General features: G+C 37.0%; 1 long non-coding RNA gene across 1 annotated transcript; it reads left to right on the forward strand.

Moving 5' to 3' along the window:
• Positions 1 to 5,368: 5,368 nt before the first annotated feature.
• On the forward strand, positions 5,369 to 14,907 carry LOC106960281 (uncharacterized). Its single transcript, XR_001427537.1, has 3 exons — positions 5,369 to 5,449; positions 13,953 to 14,120; positions 14,290 to 14,907. It is a non-coding gene; the product is annotated as an uncharacterized LOC106960281 (long non-coding RNA).
• The last annotated feature ends 3,934 nt before the right edge of the window (positions 14,908 to 18,841 follow it).

The following is an 18,841-nucleotide window of genomic DNA, read 5'->3' on the forward strand; positions in this document are numbered from 1 at the left end:
TAAATGGTTATCTAACAATTAAGTCACATATTAAATTGCTGCACTATTCCACCTTGTAGATGTGAACAATTCTGGTATCATATATATATATATTTTTTTTTTTTTCATACAAGGGGAAAAAAACGTGGCATCTTATTGGTGATGAATATTTGTGTCAGATGTTCTGGTGACTCTTGGCAGAATCGGTACGAGACGAGGAGAAATGTGCAGTAGACACGATTCACAATGGAAACACAAAGAGGAGTGATAGTAATTCAAGAAATGTCTTTGTCTATACAGAAATGTTTGTGAAATATTCAGTGCATTTTGAAAAAAAAAGATTAATTCTAAAAAAAAAAGTATCGATTAAAAAATAAAAGAAAGCTAAAGAGCAAACAAGATGAAATAAATATTGCTTGACTTTGATGGTTAACTTATTATGAATTCCTGAACAGGTCCAGAGCATTCGATGCAGAACAATCCTTCACTCTAAAAGCAGTCCCTGTCAGCTTGACTGTCTTGTTTTTTCCTTTAATCATAATTATTTGTGACTTTTTAAAAGTCTCCATATTTGAATGGAGTCAAGAAGGTACTGTCGCTCTATATCTCTCTATCTTTCATTCTCTTTGCCTTTTTCTTCTTCACAAAGCAGATTCAGCCAAAGGTCACACCTTGACTAGAAGTCTCTGCACAGGTCAAGGACAGCAATTCATTAAAATTATAACTGGGAATGTTTGCTGATACGCAAAAGGATCTGTGGGTCTGTATGTTGAAGCAGTGACTCATAATAAAAACTTTCAAAAGCAGCTTGTGAAGACGGAGAGGTTGTCTTAAAATGTAATCTACGGCCTGCTCAGTGTCAGTGAATGGTTGGAAATCCTGCACAATGGTTTATGGTGTTTTGTTCTGTTGACATTCTGTCGTCATTGTCCTTGAAGAGCTTGAGCCTGTGTGTTGTGTTAAGAGGGCTTTAAAGTTGGACGACAAAAGAGACACGGCATTTCGATGTTGAGACTTTAGAGACTGAAAGGGACGGCTCCTGAGCTGCAACTTAAAAAAAGGTAAATTATTAAACGACTGTCCACTGCAAGCCACAGCATTGTGAGGCAACGAGATCCCGAATTCATTTCAGCCCCACAAAGCATAATCCAGGTAAATCCCAGTAAATAACAGGAGGATCTCTATAATTTAAAAAACTTTTAAAAGTTAGCTGCTTTTCAGTAATTTCATTCAAACTCATATAACTGGCTTAAGAAAACAGTTAAGTTATAGATACCAATTAAAAACATATTTTTAATGTCAACCTACAGCATCGTATGTACATGGTATATTTGGTGCATATACTTTATCAGTGTTGTGGATCTCCATGGATCTGCTATGGGATTAAAGTTTGGTCACTTTGCTGACCAGTAAAGCACAGAGATAACATGGATATTAAAGCAGATGTTGCTGCCTTTGCTGGTTTGGACACACAGCACAGAGTTCTGAAGAAAAGTAAAATCAGCATTCTCATAAAGCTGGTCAGCAGAGAGATGTGTGAGACATTGTTTGGATTTGATAAAATACAGTGGAACAAAATCAGCAGATTATCCCAAACAATCTCACTCTGGTCACACTTAACACTGGTCTGTAAGAATCCTGGAGAACCACACGGCCTGTTCAGACAAATAACTGCATTCAAACTGAAATGTTTCAAGCTTAAACGATGATTCACGCTAAAAGACTGCTAGCATGTTCATTTGGCAAACGGATTCGCTTGCAAAGTTTGTAAACAGTCGCGGCTTATTGATGACTGCTGCTGGAAGTGTTGAGTCAGGTTCATTGTTGCAAATACTCTGCTTGTCTAAGGTAATGCACTGTCAGAGCATCACATTAGCATACTTAAACAAGTCAGCCTGGTGTTAGAGAAGAACATTACAGAAGAAAGTTGGTTTAAACTGTTGTAAACTGCTGTAAAATACAAAAGGCTACAACATCCAGAAAGTCACAGGTGAGTAGAAACAGTCTTACACTGCGAATGTAAACCATGTAATGGTCATGAAATGTGGTGAGATGTTTTCCGCTCTTACATTCGGCTGAGAGCTGAGACAGTCTTGGTTCTGAGTAGGTGTGCATCACAATTGGCTAAATTTGATCTTAATATGATTTTCAACTCTTAAAAACATGCTCTAAAAATGTTAAAGACCGTGCAATTTTGTAGAATTAAAGAAAGTCACAAACTTTTCATTGACATCTTTATAGTTTGGGGATTACATACAGTGTAACAGTAGATTCGTGTTAAGGCCCTGCAGACAATTCCAGTAAATGCTAAAACTGAGAAGTTTCAGTTTGTGTTTATGGTCTGAATTTCTCTGTCTCGCCGGACTCATTTGCTTTGTCCATAAAAGAAGACAAACATCACCATGCAGAGCACATTAACACTCGTATTTCATTCATGCGTTTTGTAATATATGCAGAGACTCGACTGACACTGAAATACTTTTTAATGAGGAACAATAATGAGTTTCATTAATTACCTCATTAACATGCCGAACGTGTCATGTTTGGCATTCGGAGACATCGAGCTGCTCAGGTGATGCTGTGAAACTCTAACTGCAAGTGGAAGCTCAAAGGTCACGTTATTGACAGAGCAAAAGCAGAAAGCTGTTGTGATATCTGAAATCAATGTCTCCGTGTTAGGAACACAAATATTTCACATTAAGTTTACTGAGCATATTTCTCATTTTACCAATGCTTCAGAGGAATTTTACACAGTTTGTTCAAGTTCTGTTTTTTTTTTTTTTTTTTTTTTTTCCTTTTGCTTTCAGAATCGCTGCAAGGCGTATTTCTGTGCATTTCATCAGTCTCTCTTGGTCATGTTTCATCCTTTAACTGTTGAAACAGGATCTGATTGATGATTCTTGCTTTCCTGTTAGGCTTGTGGGGAGTATCTGTCTGGCTTTTCACTACGTTCATTCCCTCACCAAAAAAGGTTGGGAATTAAAGATGACTGTTTTATTAATCTTTGGCAAACACTTTCTCTTTGGCCATGGATGCAAATTGTTAATGTGTCATTTTCAGTGACATTGTTGTTGTGTAGCAGACTTTGAATACATGAGGAGCTGAAACTCTCCACTTGTGAAAATAAATCTGTAGCTCTTCTCCTTGGCACTCAAACAACAACTCTGAGGGCTGCACTGTCAGACAGGACCCAATAAAAACAAACAACAAAAAAAGAATGGCTGATATTCCCCCCGCCGATAATTACAACGACAGGAGGAATTTGTATTTTTAAAATAAAGGTATGAATTCAACCACTTCATTTCTCTGACAACACGGCACAGGACTCCCTGAATATTATATTCATCCAACCGGTTACACTTTGTTCTTTGAGCTGTGACCCTTTGGGGTTGTTGTTTTTTTAACCGATCAAAGTATCCGTCTGTATTTTCTACAACCCCAACTTCTGCAGTGGTTTTGATTTCATAACTTCCAGAAATGATTGCTATCTGTACAGGCCTCTGGAGCTGTCAGAACAGTAGAAACATCTGAAAGTACAGGTGAGAACTACTCATTAAAACATGCTGAGTTGGTGCCTGCAGCTCATCTTTGTATGTCTGTATTTACTGTGGAGAAAACACAAAACAGCACAATCAGGGAATTATGACAGAAAACATACAACAAATAACCCCCCTCCCCTTCCTTTTATTTGATTTTGCAGTCCCTATCTTTTGAACAGGCACTACTATCAAACATCTTCACACAGATACAGAAACATGTGTTAATCTTTATGTGTATCAAATCATATTGAACATGACCAGGAAAGCATCAATAAAAATGAGAATAAACCTTTACAGTTATTCTGTTAGAACTAAAACCAATATCATTTCCACTAGCTATACAGAAAAGCTGCGGAGATTTTCTTTTTACTTTCTTTAAAATCACGAGAACTCTGATTACTTGTCGCGATTTTTGGGTGTATTGATTTGTGGTTTTGTCGTGGGTTATTTATGGTTCATACTTTTTGCGTTAGTTTTTTTTTGGTAGGTCTGTTTTCTTAAGTTATCTTCCTGATTTATGTTGTGTTGTGTTGTTTAGTTAATTCTAATTTGAGTCCCTGTCTTAAACAGGGACTTAACCTGTTTCTTGTTTTGCTCCATTTGGTTCCACTTCCTCAGTTCAGCTATTATTATCCCAGCCATCGAGCCCATTGAACACACCTGCGTTTTCCCATCTCAGTTATGTCACTCACCTGCTTCACCAGGTCTTTAGGTCCCTGGCTTTCCCTTGTTCTTTGCTGTGTTCTCAGGTTTGTTTCTTGCACTAGATATCTGTTTTTTTTTTTTTTTGTTGTTGGTTTTTTCATTTGTTGTTTTGAGAAAACAGATCTATCTCATGGCACTCTTCAGCAGTAATCTGCAGTGTCTCCAGCTCTAATTCTGGCACTTTACACAGTGCCAAAGTTGATCCAATTATGTTCGGCACAACCAGATCAGGTGTTGTGCTGCTGGCAGCGTTTGATTTTGTGTGTGAGCTGCATTCATAGCAACTCAGCAGGGGATGTTTTCTCGCTTACACCACTTTGCAAGTATATTTTTCACTACCTCACTTCACCTTAACACAGAGAGAAAAGCTGCTGTCTTCTTTTCTTAAACAATTTTGAAGATTTGTTTGAATCATAGGTTTGTAACTAAACATTGTTAAAAAAAACACACACAAAATGGAAACTGTTAAAATAATCCAATCAATATTCAAAAAAAGAAAATACAATTAAAAGTGCACCAACTTTTCAATCATATCGATTAAACACTAATTACAAATAAAAATACATTAAACAGACTGTTTTCTATTTATGCTTTTCTTTTCAAATTGCTTACAAAGTTTGACTGAAGAAAATACTGTGAAGAACACACTGTCTAAAATGGTTGAATGCTGTGTTATTTAAAAACAAGTTACGCTTGCATGTCAAAAATAAACATGATTTATTTGTTACTTTCAGCTATAAGGCATCATAATTAATTTATGTTGTGTTTATTGCTTAGGGAGCAGCTTATGATCTTCTGCATGAGTGCATAGCCAACAGCTGTGGTCACCTACTCAAACTCAATGTCTAGATTTATCACCAAATTACAGCGTACACATCTGAAAGGCTGAGTAGATCGAATCAGTGACCTTCACGTTTTATTTTGTGTGTGTGTGTGTGAGAGAGAGAGAGAGAGATTTCATGAGACTCGAATAATAAAAAATGTTCCCTCTCAAAAAATGAAGTACTTGTCTGTATCTAACTTAACCTTACAGTGCAAGATTCATAAACTTTGCTGTGCATTTGGCACATAGCACTCCTTCATATTTTTTTAATTATGTCATTGTTGCAACATCTTCTATCCCTCTAATTTTTATTTTTAACATTAGGAGGCCTTCGTCTTCCCTTTGGCATTTCCTGTTCTCAGACAGCTTGATGTGAAAGCAGTCGCGTCTCTTCTTGCTTGTGGTGAGTGACTTTACTGCAATGCATGGGTGAACTGGGCAATGGGGAGCAAGAAGAAATGATTGAATTTGGTCTGTTCGCAGAAATTCCCTTGATAGAAATGCTTCCTGGTCGACTTACATTGCAATTTATTTTTCAATAGACAGAGAAATAGGCAGAGCTCTAAGATAATGACAAAAATGTCCCAACTGGAATCTCATGGCCCATTAACGATAATTTCTGTGGAAATTCTTTAAGTGATTGCCGAACGCAGCTACAGCTCAGATTTCAGACTGATTGGCTGAGAGGTAGAAGTAGCTTCAATATGCATCCTGCATAGTTCATGTAATCAGAGCTTTGTTCCTTTTTATGGAATTTCCCTTTTTCTTGTAGAGTGGAAGGTGTGCTCACCGCCTGCTTTATTAGGAATAACTTGAGGCCTTGCTAGTTCTGGGCTCAACCCTTTCTCCCTTTGACTGCAGTCAGGTCAAATTTACTGCTGCTGTGCCCCATCTGTTTTAAAGTTTGGCATGTTGTGCCTTTAGAGAGCTGCATACCTTAGTTGTACCCAGTGGTTGACTGAGCAACTGTTGCCTTTCTCATCCTAAACCAGTGAGGCATTTCTCCTCTGACCTCTGACATCAAGAAGATGTTGTTGCTCACTCAAGACGTCTGAATTCACTGAATTGCTGCTCTGAGACTGGATGATTTGAACCACCAAATGAAGATGCATACCTGATATAGTGGTCTATATTTAAAAAAAACAAAAAAACAAAACTTAATATTTAGCTTATTTGATCTCTTAAGTTGTGCTTGGTTACTGGTGTGAAATAATAAATCCCATTCAGAAATATTTGTACTTCTACAGTACAGAAATCAGCCGTATGGCAGCTCAAAATGGAGATAAGTGTTGAAGTCATAGTCATGTCAAATGGGTTGTTGGCCATAGTGCTATTAATGGTTCCACTTTAGACGTTAAGGTTAACGTAGCAATCACAGTGAGCGTGTGCCAAGGCAAGGCGAGACCTGTACGTTGATGTCTGGAGACAACCCCATCATCAGAGTCATACTGGTGAGACTATGTTTAAAGACACTGCTACTCATTTATCTTATACTTGAAAACTACTGACAGAAACTGTCACTGGGCCAAATTGAGGAAGCATGACATTGCATCATGTAGAATGATTGAAAAATTGTTGAAAAGTTTTTGAAAGTTTTATTTCCAGAATTTATTCTTTACATGAATCTGGCTTCAGCTAGAAAAAAAGAGAGATTTTTTTCTCCTCCGTTCTCCTCCTTGGAAATGTATTGCTGTCACAAAGGGGAAAAAAAAGCTTTTGAAGACTATCAAAAAGAGTTTTATCACATTTATATAATTTAATAATCACATTCATAAAATATTTATACATATGTTTGTGCAACATAATCATCATGTACTGTAGATACTTTGTACCTTGATCCTGCGATCCAATGCAGATAAGATACATCATAAGTACTCTGTTTAAACCCATTTCTAAAACAGCAAAAAAGAGGAGAATGTTATTCATGCTTTTCAATCCTACTTACATCAGTTAAGCTAACATTTCACACGTGGGTTGATTAAAGTAGTTGGTAATCATCACCAAAAAACATTATTTTACATTTTCCTTGTGATTCACACAATCTGCCATACATCAATTGGCCTAGAGGGGGCAGGAGAGAGCTTCTCCATCAGAAACATGACAGGCAGAACAGTAATATCAATCTACCAAATATCAATTACATATTGATATTTGTGGGGATATTGTGCAGGAATGACAAATAAAACGAGTCTAACCAGCCTGATTTCCTTTTATTTTGTGATCAATGACAAGCATTATATTAATATTGTTGTTCTACCAGCAGACTTTCAGTCACAAATTACAGTAAACTTGTTTTGTATACCAGCTATACCCTTCCTGACATGGACCGTGAACTAATGCTTTAGATGGCCTCTTTTTAAGGTCCTGTTTAGACCTTCCAATAGCCCAGCATGAACCTGGGCAGGCATTTGCACTGAGCCCAAAATATATATAATGCCTATATTTTTGCTTCTTTGCCAACTGGCTGGCTGTAGTAATAAACAGCAATTCCTTGTGTACCTTGCTGTTGCTGACCTCCACAGCAAAGACTCTGTGGGTCAGAGTGATGAGATTAGCAGAGCATCGTGGGGATATTGGCTCCTCACAGGCCACTGAAGGTCCTGGAATCAAATCTTAAACCTCGGTTTCATCCGCTAAAGTCAGCTTTAGCAGGAGATAAAAGCTAACATGTTCTGGTTGTCGAGTAAATTAAAAGCTTGAGTGAGTGTCCCAGTGGATTACATTAGGAAATGTTCACAAGAGTGCGTGCTTCAAAGATATTGCAAATAATTTGAGTCATTATCTAGTCAGATGTTAAATCCTGTTCCTTACAAAGACTAAGTTGTCTTTTGATTGTCTTACTTAAAAATGTCCATGCATCCATTTTTCTCTTGAAGTCAGATCTGGAAACGCTCCAACCGTAGTCTCCTTAAAAAACTACTGATTTATTTAAGCCTTATCACAAGGCTGGAATAAATGCATTTCTTAGTATTTTGTACATTAAAGTACTGTGGCAACAACTTCACAAATAGAATATTTAGGTATTTAATGTTTGCTACAAACTGATTGTTAATGCAGCTGCCTTTACTGTACACAGTCAGAATTGATGAGAAACCACTGATTTAGGAAATAAGACGTCTACAGAAGTCGTTCCAATGGACTCCTTACCATGCAAAACACCATTATTCACAGAAACACAACTATAGATTCAATCTGAGATAAGTAACTTTTAATAATTATATTATTTTTTTTAGAACTAATTATGAATTACCTGCTTTGGTGAAAAAAAAAACATGCCATTAACATAATTTGTCTTCTTAGTAGTCATATTCAATTAGAATGATGCTTTCAAATCTTCCCAGTGAGACTCGTTTATGAGATTAAAGGTGCCTCTTCAAAATAACAACTTTTGAGCATGTATTAAGCATACTTTTCATCAAGCCTACATTTATTAAAATATTTAGTTTTATTGGTCTGGTGTAATATATTTTTTTTTCATTAGGACATTCATTATGTGGCGACACTGTGGTGGGTGGGTGTTCAAACATCCACATTCTTATCTTATTTGTGAAGTTGTTGGAAAGAAAATGCACCTCTGACTTTTTGCTATAATTGGATACGAAGGAGGAAGAATATCACAAATCGATTCCTTTGTGTTCTTGAACTTCCTGTACACTCCAAAGAAAATCCCTGATCTGAAAAGGCACACATTTTCCCTTTTTAAAAATACAAAGCATCAAACTCCATATTAAACTCAGAGTTTTAAACTTTGGGTGGTATTACACCACATCTTAGGAAAGATAAAAATGTCAGTCAGGACAGATAAGAAGTGATCCTCCATAAAAAAAAAAAAAAAAAAAGCTGGTTCCCTTCCACATCAAAAGAAACAACTATAGCGGTTGAAGCATCTGTCAAGCGTGCCTCCGGGATTCCTTCTAGGGACTTTGCAACATAAAAAAGATCTTGGCACAGACCTGGGACACACTTCAGCAATAACGTCTCTTGTCTTGCAGTAACGTGCTTGAGGATGTGCATAACTGTGAGATGACTAGCTCCTTTTGTTTCAATCAGGATTTCAAAGTAATGGGAAACTTTTGAAAAGAGAACATTTTCAAAGTAGGTGCCATATTTAGACATTGTTCATCTGATATATTTGGCTCAAGAGAATGTCTTTATTTGTGGTATAAAAAAAAAAACACAAAAAAAACAAACGAAAATGGTCAAATCCTAATGAGATAATCGAGCTTTGGAAACAAATAACTTACTAAGACAGAATCTTTGAAATGGTCAGCTTGATCTTCACATCATTAATGGATTTTTGATTTGCTGTCTTCTGAGACTAGAGACATCAATAAGTGACTTTAATGAGCTACATCCCTGGGAGTGCCTCCCTTTATCTAGAAGTCCTATGATGGTGAATGGAGAACAGAAATGAAAGTAGCAAGAGTTTTAAAAACAGATGGCGAGGGAGAGAGCGCTTTATGGTGAACTCAGTCAGCCTTTCTCCAAGGCTCTAAAGTGCATCTCCTCTGACACAGAGCGGCTGTCATTGTCAGAGCCTGGGGAGCCGGACAAGGAACTGTCACGTTTCTGACTGAAAATAAAGAGAATAGGAGCGGCATGTTCATTTGTGTGTCTGGTGAGGAGGGTGTGACAAAGAGAAAGAAAAAGAAGTCACATGTTCAGCATTTCCAAGAAAGACCTATGAGTTTAGATGAGTTCGACAGTTTTTAATGCAGGGAAAGTGTGAGGAACAGAAAGAAAAGTCTGCAGGGGTCAACACTGGGCTCAGCCAGCTGTGACACATTCTGAATGAAATTCCATTAGGGATTAAGCCCAGTGCCGTCGTGCAAATGACTTACGGGTTGTCTGGGGTTCGCTGCAGCTTTCACGGGAGATTCTGCAGTCGAGAGGCGTGATTCAGCTCTTTTGGTGGCTTTACTGAAGGTGTCTCACTTCAAGTGTTTGCTAACTTGAGAGAAGACAGAAAGGAGGCAGTCAAGGTAGTTGGCTGCTTGCTTGTGAGTCGTGATCGGTTTGCTCTATAGGTTCCTATGCCGGAGGAGAGGGACAGTTGGAGAATGGACAGATCAAAGGTAAATAATATCATAAGTAGTCTGTGCTAGCGCAGCGACCGTGGTAGTTACCACAAGTAGTAGTAAACCATCTGGCGTAAATGCACGCCACCTGGAAGCTACATCTGTCCATCACACCCCGCAGAAGAGGAAGAGGAGGAGAGAGCTGAAAGCCAACAACCAGCACACCGGTCTGTGGATATGACAGGAACAGGGGAAACATGAAGTAAAAGTCTAAATAAAACAACAAGTGCAACTCAGAACAGAACTCGCACCAACACAGAGCACAAACACAAAATAAATGGAAAGTCCGTCATCCCCCAGCAATCTACAGGTTTTGTAGAGGTTTACAAGCTGAGGACTGTGACTGGAGACAGACAGAGCACAAAGAACCATCAGTTCATCAGAATGCAGGATGAAGGCTGGATGCTCCAGTCCATTGTGGGTTGCTGGAACTGATCTGGACCCTGATGAAGTTCCCAGGGTTCAGATCAACAGGAAGTCATGGTGCCAAATTTAGAGCAGAAAAGCTACGAAAAATCTCTTACAAAAACTGCAAATGATAGCAGAGTTATTGTACTTAAATTATATATTATTCATAACCTTTCAACAGAAACTAAAATAAAATTAGCCATCCATTTGAGAAATACAAATACATTGCTTTACTAAAGTGTCACTTCTGAAATACACACACTAAAACTCAGCTTTCTAAAGTTTTTACATATATATATATATATATATATATATATATATATATATATATATATATATTGTTCATTTTTATTCTAAAATGCTGTTTCTATATTAAAAAGTGCAACTGGTGTAGAAATGAGGATTCTGTCGACAAGCCTCGAGGCCATCTGTAATAATGACTTTATATTCAAGTGTAGGAGTGACAACCTTAGAGGTCCATTTATGTTCAGTGGTAAATTATCTTTGATGCTCTGTGTATATTAATTGCACGGAGTTTAAATTGGATCCATTTTAGATATCAACTCTTAAATCTGTGGTTTAAAGCATATTTAGGTTCGAAGGAAGCATATTCTGTTACAGCTGGGAGAACATACTTAGTGCCCAAGAGAGTGCTACTGGCTAGAAGTAATTTAACGCATGGGCAGGGCTGTAGCACTAAAAAAAAGAAACTGTAAATTGAAATGCGATGGCATGAGGTGAACTAACGGTGTAATACGTAACACATTTAAACTGAAGTACGCATTCAGAAATACCCAAAGCATTTGTTGATGGATTTTATTGCTAACTTGTATTGTTAGAGAATATGTTTTTAAGATCTGAGCTCAAGTTAAGTATAGTTTTTATAAACGCTGTGGGAATTGAGGCTGTAAAGGTCAGATCTCTGGATGCTGTGCCCCGAAGCATTTTTACTTCAGAAAATCCATCTTTGCTTTCAGCTGTCATGGGGTGCAAGAGATGATTTGGAGACCGTTTAACAGAACACCACAAGGCTTGTTTTGAGGTCCGTCTGTGACATTTATGAGAAAAAGTCGCTACGACAGCGAGACTGATTCTTTTAAGGTGAAAGCTAAAGACGGCTACTTCTTCACGCTAGTCAGATTATATATCCACAGAAACCAGTAGGTTCAGAAATAAGGATGAATGGGAAGAAGGTTTGTGCAGGTAACCACTCTGCAGCCAGGACGAGGAGGAGAGTGAGGGGTGACACGCATAACAACACAAATCCGTACAGCAGCACAGCACAGATAAACATATTGACATAGATTCAATACAGCCACAAACCAAGCATATCTGTGTCTAATACTTTCTGAGCAAATGCGCAGCAGCGGCAACAAAAAATGGCAAAAGATAAAAGAAAGAAAGGAAAACACAAAGCAGAGGATAGAATGTATCCATCAATAGTTAATAAGATTTGTTCCATCTAAAGTAAAACTGCCACTTCATGGTTTTATGTTACTTCCAATAGTAGCAATGCTGGCATTTGTTATGTTCAGATATACAACACATTCTACAAGATGTTTTAAGGAAAAAGCCTTGAAATAAAAACATCTTTTATTGCACCACTGGTGCCAAACTTCTTGGTTCCCCTTATAATTTTGTAATCTATGCTTCACATTTATACACTTTGTATGTATGTATGTGTGTGTGTATATATATATATATATATATATATATATATATATATATATATATATATATATATATATATATATATATATATATAAAGAAAGTTTGAATGGATGCAAATGGTGCTTATTCACTTCAGAGCTAGTAATTTGGGAGATTAATAGGAGGCCAGACTACATTTTTCAGAGTCGTGAGATAAAGATAAGTGAGATGAATACACTGATTATTCACTAATTAATTTAAGTTATCTTACTCATACATTCCTTGAACTTGTGGTCTGGTCTTGAATGAATGTCATTAGGCCATGTCAACATGTCTACAACAGTTAATGAGGGTTAAAAAGCTTAAATTAGTCCTCCTTAGTTTTAACAAAAGATAACAAGCATCTTCTGGTCATTCTCCTTCAGCTGCACACTGCATGACCATCTTCTAAAAGCACTGAGTTCATTTTTTCTGAAGCCCTGTCCTCACAGTGCTGCTTTTTTTTTTTTTTCTGAAACAGGTTATTTTCAAAAACATTTGCGATCATATGAGGCCATTTACAGTAAAGCTTTCATCCACACAGAAAAACAGAGAACTCCCCCAGACCAGCAAGTGGCGCTAAACATGGCAAGCAAACAAAACATGTGTGGCGTCTTTTGTAGAGCTGGAGAACCACCACAAACATTGTGTTACACCATTATACCGCTGTGGTGGCTTTGTATGACTTGTATGGAGTTACAGGTCAGGTCAGAGGTCGAGCTAATGCTTAAGGGTTTTCACAAAAGATGCATTTTTGCTGTCCACATGAAAAGACAAGGGTGAAAGTTTCACTCTGGAATCCATTTTTTTTTTTTAAATATGTTTTGGGTCCTTTAAAATGTTGTTTTTTTGTGGACAAAGATCACAAAGTTAAAAATAAAAAACTCTTAGGAAAAAAACACCTTAACTGATATTTATTTAAGCTGATGTTTATTTTGGATGGAGTCTGGTTATGAAGGACTCACAAAGTGTTTTTTTTGTTTTGTTTTTTTGTTTGTTGACGCAGCACCGTTGCTTGAACTGCGCGACAGACACCTAACTAGAGGAGGTGACAGACAACATTGTTGGACTTTATCACATATTTCTGTATCTCACCACACTAATCAGCCATATGTTGGTTGGCAACCACGGCACTAGATTTTATGATGATTTATGAGTTGCTTTACCGATTCACCTTCATCAAAACAAACTCAAGAAAAAAATGAGATGGAATTAACTAAAATAAAATAGTTTACTTGCTTAAACATTGTTAGCTGAATTCAGTGTTCCAGACCAAACAGCTTTAATTTTTTTGAATTAACATTTTTAAGAAGAAATAAGGATGGTAAGCTTTGATTTGTTTTTTTATTGTTTTGTTTTGGGGTTTTTTGTGGCAAACTGACTAGTTTATTTATCTTGCTTTGTCTTCCTTAAAATCTTCAGGTGGTTCTCCAGTTTGTGCACCATCTGTGTGTATTACACACAGAAATACCTGATCAAACATTGTCAAAATATTACTATGCCTCAAAATATATTTGTACAAATTCAGCCAAGACAACAGCCGAATGATTCAAACATCAAAACTGGTTTTGGAACGAATAAAGCAGGCTCATGATAATGACTTTCCTAAAACCTAACCCTGTAAAACACCTTTGTCTACTATGCCTGAAAATCTGGTGTGTGTCAGAAAGATCAATCAATTTAAAATTACGGTGACATTTCTAAGAGTAGAGTAATTTATTATCCACACAGATTTATGCCAGAAGATTGATGCGTCATGATTCTGGCGTCTGGATGTGAGTTTGGGTCTCTGCTGTATCTGTCTGCCCCTACCTCAGTTTGGAGACAAAGAGAGCTGTTGGACAGCCTGATGAAGATGACCATCAGGCGATCGTCTTTGCCTGATGATCAGCCTTTCTGGTACAACCAAACCCATTGTGTTGCTTTTCTTTAAATATCTCTTTCATCCTTGAAAGAAAGCAGTTAAGTTGGTTTACCTACATTTTTAACTCCCCTAAACATGTCTGCCAGGTTGAAGACTGTTTATCTCAGTATTTTCCCTTCACTAACTGCTCCTCTTCCCTTCCAGATGCTGCTGAGCCACTGACTTGGAAGTCACTCTCAGTTTTGCAAGACATTGTATTAACAGCTTTCACTTTGTCATTCTGAGTCCCTCCAACGATTCTGGATGTGGGTCAGGAAATCGTCAGGAAACACGATACGAAGGCCACAAAAAGTTTGAAGTCTCTTTGCATTTTACAAAGGGATACTTGAGCGAGGGATACTTGTATACATCTGAATCTGTGCATATCGTTTTGAAATGTCACAAATTCAGATTTGCACTTCCAATTCTAATTTAGACAAATCGCTACAGTTGCTTGTGGCATAAACAAAGACGTTTAAACTTAATGACATACATGCTGAGCTTGAGTTGAGGTGTTGAGACTATGAGGTCACTGACATGAGATTCAAGGAGGGATGAAGTAAAATACTGTCTGCTTGTTTTTCTTGGGCTTTTTTTTCTCTGTTAATTGTCTTTTTTTGTCTCTTTGCACTTCCTGTGACTGAGTATCTTTTAGTTCCTGCTTGTCAAGCCTACAGCTGCATATAATGTTTTGATTGTACACTGCCTTTGTATATGTCACCATGGTGACTACCCATTATTTCCATTAGCTCGGCCTTCAATAAAGATTGCATGCTTACCTTGAAGATATATTTTAAAAAGTACAGCAAGGGTTTTTACCTTATTCAGCAGCAAATTGAACTACTTTTTGAAAAGAATGTCAGTGGCAAGATGTCAAGGAAAATCAACTATTTAGGCTTCCACATAATTTTTAGCTCCTATTGTTCAAACTGTTTTTTTTTTTGTTTTTAGAATAATTTGACAACTTCAAGTCAGCAGGCAGGCACATTTTTAAATATATTTTTTCTACTTTTGACTATTTTGTGTGCAATCAAACATTGGGTCATTCAATAGAAACAGGCATTCATCGAGGAGATTTATCTCTTCTGGAGCCACAAAGTTAGTTTTCAAATAGGAAGAGTTTCTTTCAGCAGATACTCTGTCAATTCGTCCAACTTGAGCCTTTCGGCTTTGGGTTGGAATTATCCAGTCTGTGAGTTTTACAAGTTCTTTTAACCATTTCATCAAATCTCACCACTGTCATTTCTCAATACTTCCTCTCTGTTAATTGTCTTTTAATTATTTGCAGACAATACACATCCAATGCTTGCATCAGGCATTTCCCACCCAAAGGTTAATAAAATTGATGTTCATCTATTTTGGAATATCAATGTCAAATGCTCACTGGTAAGTTGGTCACCATCTCAAGTATTAAATCTAAAGTATGAGTTGTTAAGCCACAGCTGCCAAACTGTGTGAACACAAAAACAGATCCATAGTTCAGCTTGAAATTTAAAGTATGATATTGCTGGACTGTAAATTTGCCTGATTTAGAAAAGAGCTGGTAATAATAATTTGCTCTGACTGCTCAGCAGACGGGTCTGGTTGTTGATTTGGGATGTATTGATTTAATGTGATATATAGTGCTTTGCTTTAAGTTTGAAGTCAATTAAAGGTGTGAAAACACTCTGCCTCAAGGGCTCTATGTATTTAAAGAAACAGTGTCAACAACTTTAAAAGCAAGAATTAAAACAAACAAAAAAAAACTATCTCAGCAATCTAGAGAAAGAAATAAAATTTAATAACTTAGGTTTAATTTTAAGGGAATCATCACATTATATATTTGAATAACTGAAAAAATATTTTGTATAACTTATTGAAGACATAATGAGAAAATGCTGTGGAAAACTACGTTAAGACACAAGAAAGAAATGGGTCAAAGAAAACCAAAGTTTGACAGATTGAGACGAGAACAAACATGGCCAGTCGAGATATGATGAAAGTACATTTAAAAAATACCATTTCATATACAAACCTTACTGTCTAGCAACCATGCTTGAGAGCTGAAAACCTTTCTAAAGCACATCTAATATCACGTCTTCATTCATATGTAAGATTCATAGGGGTGAAATTCGACAGGGTTTGCACAGCTGGTATTGTTTTATGGTGTAGTGAAAATAATTCACATGTGCAGTTGCACATCTGTGCATACCTGCTGCTTTGGTAATGAAACAAAAGATAATTATTAAATATGCCCTCAGTCTTACTCTGCGAATAACCTACGAGCCCAGAAGGACCATAAAATCCTTAGCAAACCTCCTTTTCAGCTTGAACTGGTATTTAGAAGCAAATGCATTTGATGTAAAGTGCAGCAGGCGATAAAGAAGAAATGTGATTGCAGAGATGCTGCCTTTTTCTATTCAGCAGATTCAGAAAATAACACGTTTAAACACAAAACCACACATTTACAGCTCCAATAAAGTGAGACATTTTTTTCTTTTTTTTCTTTTTTTTTGCAAAGCTCTGATAGTCAATCCCAGATGCTAATAAAAGGAAAAGCCAACTTCCTAAAGTAAAGAAAAAGTTTGATATTTTCATCGTCCAACCTTCATGGTTCAGTTCTTCTTTGTCATTCATCTGAGCTTATAAGGTTATTAGCTTGCTGCACAGGGGGCTGCAGCTCTCATCCTTTCTGTCAGAGCAAACGCTTTTCACCACAGAGGGCTTTTCAATTGATCCACTCACAAACTGATTTAATTAAGCCCTTGTTGCACTCGGGCATGGCCCCACATAATCAGCTCTATATTGTCAGAGCAATTCAGAGAAATGGCATCCGCTGCTATGAAACTGAGATGTCATGCCAAAATGGAAGGGAAATTTTGACAGTTCCTCCTCCGCAATTATCTTTCATTTCACCAGAGATCCAGATCTGTGCTGCAGCAAAAGCTCCTGCTTTTCAGCAAACCTAACAACAAAGTCACATGACTGTAGCTCGCACTGCACAGTTGAACTCAACCATCAGGTGAAATCAGGCAGCTGCATGCGGTCCTGTGATATGGAGACCAGCCTGTAGGGACCCAAACACTTTATGGATTGGATCATTTCAGCTGTATCAGTAAATCATTGCAAGATGTAAGAAATATGTTTCTCAACGGGCAAGCAGAAAAGTACTTGAAAAATGTGGATAGTGAATAAAAAAAAGCACTTCTAGTACAAGTTTTTGCACATCTGCAATAGATAAATATTAAGGCAAGCAAGCTAAAGCTAAATGTAAAAGTGACTTTTTAAAGATTGTGTCGGTCTCAAAGTATACATTCTTCCTAAATGAAGCTTTTAGTCTAATGTTTCTTTTCTGCATGCTTCTGCTCTGTTACAATCCAAGAGAAAACATTGCACTTTCTCTTCTGCCACATTTACTCAACAGATTTACTTCCAGTTTACTTTTAAGTTGAAGGTTTTGCATTTTGGCTTGCATAACCATCCTTGTTAATCCAACAATATGTTGAAGTTTAACCAGTGAGTTCAGATTTTGTGCAAATTTTGGACTAAAAGTACGATCTTTGCCTCTCTGAAATGAGTCAGAGTTGGTCTTACTTGGCCCAAAACCATCTGTAAATTCCCAGATATCCTTCTGTTCAGTCTTCACTGCTCTTAACGTTAGTCTGATTTTTAAAGTCCAGCTTTCTGACTTTTCTTCAAAACAGATTATGCGGTCTTCGCTTCACTCTCGATCTCTGTGAGTTGTTTGATCAAAGCTCTACCAGTTTGGGATATTCTTGTTCATTTTCTCACTTTTCATTAAATGTTCAAATGATCCAATAGCCCAGGCAAAATCAAAGACTGGAGAAAGAGTTCTGGGAATAAAAAAATTATTATTTCTCTGCACATAAAAAAAACCAAAAAAAACTGTGGTCCATAAAAAGTTATTCAGATAAGATTCACCTCCATCAGATTCAGCTGCTTAAACTTTTTTTTTTTTTTAATTTAATGCTTTTAGCTGTAATAATGACTAGTTTACATTATGCAGAGCATTTTTACCATGTGCTTTTATTGCTCAGAATGTTTACTTTTTCCTCTTATCACATATAATGCATAGTCAGGCTTTCTTATATATTTCTTTAATACCCCTTGAACATTTTTTGTATCACATTAAATCCAAAACGTCTTCATATATTAGTTGAATTCCACGTGAGCGAGCAACAGCGAAACAGAAAATAAAAATCAAAAGGATGTGGCGTGGATATGTATCATGTCCTTTCTGCTTAGAAACCTTGAAATAAAATGCAACGAAACCAAAAGCCCTCAGACGTCTAATTAACAAAGGTAGTCTGCAGCTGTGAACTCCTGACATAATGCATTTGTTCTGTGAAGGTCACAGAGGTCAGCAAGATATGAGCGAACAAACAGCGTCATGGAAACCAAGAAATACATCAGCAAACCTACCAATACACGGCAGAGCATCTAAACTTTACATTAATGCAAGAGAGCATTATTGAGAGCAGCTGAGACGCCCATGGTAACACTAGAGGAGCTGCAGAGATCCACAGCTCAGGTGGGAAAATCTGTCGATGGAATAATCAACCTGGGATTAGTTGTTAGTGTGGTTGTTAGTGTTTGCCATTCTTTGAAGGAATGACAAACACAAAGTTCTTATTGAAAGAAAACCAAAATAAAAGTTTGCAGTTTGACAAAAAAAAAAAAAAAAAAAAACATGGAGGTGACATGGATGTAAAAGGAG

The sequence above is a fragment of the Poecilia latipinna genome, unplaced genomic scaffold (genome assembly GCF_001443285.1).
Source record: "Poecilia latipinna isolate Pla-1442-1.1 unplaced genomic scaffold, P_latipinna-1.0 Scaffold1173, whole genome shotgun sequence".
Taxonomy (NCBI): Eukaryota; Metazoa; Chordata; class Actinopteri; order Cyprinodontiformes; family Poeciliidae; genus Poecilia; species Poecilia latipinna.